This window comes from Cebus imitator, unplaced genomic scaffold (assembly GCF_001604975.1).
Source record: "Cebus imitator isolate Cc_AM_T3 unplaced genomic scaffold, Cebus_imitator-1.0 Scaffold0, whole genome shotgun sequence".
NCBI classification, from domain to species: domain Eukaryota; kingdom Metazoa; phylum Chordata; class Mammalia; order Primates; family Cebidae; genus Cebus; species Cebus imitator.
This window is the reverse complement of record NW_016107315.1, coordinates 5,141,270-5,146,382: the sequence shown is the minus strand read 5'-3', so window position 1 is coordinate 5,146,382 and position 5,113 is coordinate 5,141,270. Positions and strand designations below refer to the sequence as shown.

General features: G+C 36.6%; 1 long non-coding RNA gene across 1 annotated transcript in view; it reads right to left on the bottom strand.

Moving 5' to 3' along the window:
- The window catches only part of LOC108290148, a 13,226-nt gene that overhangs the window by 4,795 nt on the left and 3,318 nt on the right, over positions 1-5,113 (bottom strand). The window contains exon 3 of the long non-coding RNA XR_001819464.2: positions 1,390-1,464. This is a non-coding gene — a long non-coding RNA (uncharacterized LOC108290148). The remainder of the gene's footprint in view (positions 1-1,389; positions 1,465-5,113) is intronic.

Sequence of the window (5,113 nt, the reverse complement as noted above, 5' to 3'; positions counted from 1 at the left end):
CATCAAACATAAAATTGATAGCAGTGGCGGTTTATGTGAGTTTCTCACAAGCCAAAAGCATATGCTTATCAATAGACAATGCAGCTGGTGGGAGCAGGCTTAGCAAGGAGCCTACATGTCTGGTTACATTCCAGTGCTTCAAGGGAGTGTTATGTCCTTGGGCACTATGTTTAGAATATCAGAGCTTAGGACACTCTGCACCTGGAAACATGCTGACATAGACAGGCCTTCCTCCCCAGAGACCTCCGAGGCCTTCTGCAGTTTATTGTTCCTGATATCTTTTATACATTACTTATAACCAGTTAAAGTAGACACACTGTAAACCCCTCCTCCATTGCTGCTTCCCCCAACATTTGCCCCTTTTTTATTTTTTAAAACCACCATTGCTATTATTGTTTATTTGTGGTGGTGGGTCTCTCTCCGAAGTTGGCTCCAACATATGTAGACTAAGAACCAACAGCATAAACAGACACAAAGCAAAATTTGCAATGGTTGTTTTTCAGTAGTTTTGATTCATTTTAAAGGATTGATATTGGAGAGGCCATCAGCGGCCCCAGCAAGAATATTAGCTTCAGGCAACAGGGTAAGATGAGCCTGGGATGCTTCGAAAATTTGCTTCTTTAATTTAGCAATATCCAGAGTTAAATTATTCTCTTTGCCCAGTAGATGGCGCTTAATCATCTCCCAATGATGTTCAGAAGCATTAATACAAGAAAACAATTTACAATTTTGATGTTACCTTGGAGTTAAGAAAATTGATTTGTAACCTTCTCAATACTGAAAGATAAGGAGGTTTAACACAGCTCTGACTCCAAAGAGTTTTATTACAAGTTTTAAGGAATAATAATGATTGTAACAGAATTTTGTATAATTTTTTTTCAGATCTTTATTCGTTTTAGGGCCATTAATTTCCAAAGTTTTTTTGTTTAATTTCCAATTTTGGCCAAATTATTTTTGGTTGTGGTTTTACCTTGCCTCCATTTCTCCAAATGATAGGGACATTTGTTTTAGTGTGTATTAACTTGAAACTGTTATTACTTTTTGTATACCATTTAAATAATTTTGTGCCACGACAAGAGGGCTGACTGGTGCAATTGATGCTAAATATCCCCTTAGGGGACCAATTAATAACAATTCCATGGGAATTATTGTACAGCACCTTAAGTCTCTGCCAAAACACAATTTTTCCAAATTAATATTTTTACCTTTGAGGACCATTCTATTTTGTCTGCATTTAGGTTTTGGGGGCAAAACATAGTTGTTTTATTTCCTGAATTATATAAAAAATACTAAGACCAAAAATTATATGTTAATAAAGGAAGGAAAGAAATATATGCCCATTATGTAAAATTTTCTTTTACTTTTTGCCCCAGCTTCAGGAGTACTCACTGTAATGGTGATAACCTCGGCTCATGATAAGGCTTTAAATGTTTGATGGTTCCCACACTGGTTATTGATTTGGACCTGAAGAGAGACAAACAAATCCTCTCCCCCCATGTTATTGTATTGTCTTTTTTCCCAACTTTTTGTTAATGGGTCTTGCCACCAAATTAATTGCCCTAAGTTCTTTTCTTTGGATTGTTTATTCAGGTATTGTTTAGCCACTGTTATTTGTTGTCACCTTGGCAAGCTTAAAAAATTTTTAAGTTAGTAATGCTAAGTTAAATTTCATTTATGGAGTTTTATATTCCCTGTTCCCCTCCCCCTTTTTTTTTGTAAATGTTTTTTATATTCTATTAGCTTTTTTAACAATAGCTTGTTCTTGTGAATTATAAGGAATTTCAGTAGTATGACTAATTTTTTATCGTAACAGAAAGTTTTGGAAAGATTTGCTGCTGTAACCAGGGCCATTGTCTGTTTTAATTTTTTGTGGAACGCCCATAATAGCAAAGCAAGATAACAGATGGTTTTTAACATGAGCTGTGCTTTCTTTGGTTTGGCATGTAGCCCAAATGAAATGAGAAAAAGTATCAACAGTAACATGTAAGAGACTTTTATAATCTTTGTAAAAGAGCAGGTTAGTGTTTTAAGAAAAAACTGTGTGCTTTAATGTATAGTTTACAGAACACTAGATGATACTTTTAACTTTTAACCAATATGTTTACACACAGAATTTTTTTACAATTAATGTTTTAAAACTTGTTCAGACCTTCAAAACAAAATTTATACAACCTACTTGCATAAATTTCCTTTTATAGCATTTTTGTAACTTTCACTGACAAACTTAGACATGGTAAACTTTGTTTTATAACCTTTTTTACTAAGGGTATAATTTTATAGCTTTCTTAATATTTCTATTTTTCTCTTTAATTTTTCTGTTTTTGACTGTCTTGGTTAAGTAGTGTTGTTACTACTTTTGCTTGCTTATCGCCATAAGCTAATGGCCCAGGCATTAGCTGGGCTTGAGATTAGACTTAATAAAGCTCTTTTAAGATTTTGTTGCAAATAAACTGAGCAAGCCAAGTTACTTACTATATTTATGGGCTGAGCAGAAAAAGTTTTTTAATGCTAATATCACAGCTTTAATTTCAGCTTTTTTGACTGCTAGTAAACTTAGATTGGGTGATTGAATTTGATTGAATTATGTGGTCTCATTAGACTGTAGTTTTTTTCTTGTTTACCTGGTCCATTAGCAAACAATGTTAAAGTATCAGATATTGAGAAGTGCAATAGTGCTTTAAATTGCTCTTTTCTTAAAGGAATTTTGGTGACGCTAAGATTAACTTAGCAATTTACTGCATTAATTTTATTATTATTTTTTTTAAAGATGGAGTTTCACCATGATGGCCAGGCTGGTCTTGAACTCCTGACCTCAGGTGATCCACGCACCTTGGCCTCCCAAAGTGCTAGGATTACAGGTGTGAGTCACCGTGCGCCCGGCCTACTGCATTAATTATTAAGATGGCAAGTTGAAATTGGTAACATGAAGTTTTAAAAAGAAATCTGGGCCAGGCACAGTGGCTCACACCTGTAATCCCAGCACTTTGGGAGGCCAAGGCAGGTGGATCACAAGGTCAGGAGTTCGAGACCAGCCTGGCCAAGATGGTGAATGAACCCCATCTCTACTAAAAATACAAAAATTAGCTGGGCGTGGTGACACACGCCTGTAATCCTAGTTTCTCAGGAGGCTGAGGCAGGAGAATTGCTTGAACCCGGGAGAGTTGCAGTGAGCCGAGACCGTGCCACTGCATTCCAGCCTAGGTGACAGAGTGAGACTCTGTCAAAAAAAAAAAAAAAAAAAAAAAAAAAAAAAAAAAAAAAAAAAAAAAAAAAAAAAAAAAAAAAGAAAAAGAAAAAAAAGAAATCAGAAAACATCTCTGGAAGCAGAGACAAATAATATACTTTAACCATATGCTTAAAGTCACAGGCAGAACAGCTTACATCTAGCAATTGAGTTTTTAAGTTAAGTTTATGGACTTCAGAGTGGCAAACTGTTTTGAATACAGTTATTCACTAGCTGAGCAAAGACTACCTTTAATCATTCTTATGCATATGTTTTTTTACAACACATACAATTTTCTTCTACTTTTTGAGAATGGGCTTAACATTTTTACTTTTTAACTTATTTAATTTGCTTTAAAGTTTTTCTTTAAAGGGTTTGGTTTTACATGCTTAGCTTTTAATTGCTTTTTAACTAATTTGTTAGCCTTCTTTTATAGCTGATTGAAATTTATTATTTAAATTTACAAAATTAAGAGTAAATAAGGCTTGTGTCAGTAGTGTTGCCATTTTAAGATATTAAGTAGGTTTTGCATCTTATCAGTTAATTAGGAAATTCTTTTCTACTGAGGAGCAAAGTTATATGTCTCACTTTTAATTGTTCCTTTTTAATTTATGGGCTAGCTAATTTTACTTAAATTGGATGTTAAAAGCTACCTTAGAGATAACAGAGTAGTTATTATTAGAATTTAAATTTTACTTAAACCTTAGCAGAGAATTACAATTTTGATGCTACTTGTCTACAAAGAACACATAAAATTTTACTGCAGGAAACCTGCAGAGCACAGCGCACAGGCACTTGGACCCGGACCCGCCCAGCTGCTGCTTGCTGCTGACAGTTTTCTGCCTGTGTTTCGAGCTTGCTGCTCCTTCCTTGCACCAGGGAAGCCTCTGCTGGCCTTGGGCTGAGCCTTTTGGCTTGAACGCCGCTGCTAGAGCAGCAAGTTTCACTTTTGAAACGGCTTTTGATTCCTGTAACGGAGGAATGTCAGGCTGATCTGGCCACTCTTTGATAAAATACAGAGAAGGGGCTGACAGACTCTTTTCTCCTCATTTATTTTTTCTTTTTTCTTAACTGGGTTATCTTTAATTTTCTTATCCCAGTTATAGTCTCCTTCTTCCCCAGCTCCTTCTTTATAAAGCAATGAAAGACAAAGAAAGCAATAGAAGAACGGAGTAAGAAAGCACAGATTCATTGAAAACAACTGATAGAGCCAGCGGCTAGTACTAATTTTAACTCCCCCACTTCTAAAGAGGTGCTTCACTAAAAGTGAGTAAGTAACATACTTGCTTTCAGCTTTTCCCATTTTTACCTGGTATCCTATCCTTCCAAGCGCATCTACTCACGCGTAGTGCTGATTAGTTTTGTTCTCTAGAGTCCTTTGTCCGTTGTTCCTCCACTTTACCACGCTCAGGCGTTCCTTCACCAAAATTCTCTAGCCCCACATTTGGGCACCAGAATGTAGGGAACCAGCCCCCACACCCCACCCGTGGGTACCCTGAGTTCTGTGGCAACAAAGGAATGAGAAGACATTAAGAATGAAAGTGGGACCAGGGGACCATCACTTTGTACTGGAGGCAGTGAAGGCCCTGAACTCTGGTTTCCACAATATTTATTGAACACAATCACTTTTATCTGTAGTGCAGGTGGCAGGGTGAATCGGTGAAGGGAGGCTGTGCATCAAACATAAAATTGATAGCAGTGGCGGTTTATGTGAGTTTCTCACGAGCTAAAAGCATATGCTTATCAATAGACAATGCAGCTGGTGGGAGCAGGCTTAGCAAGGAGCCTACATGTCTGGTTACATTCCAGTGCTTCAAGGGAGTGTTATGTCCTTGGGCACTATGTTTAGAATATCAGAGCTTAGGACACTCTGCACCTGGAAACATGCTG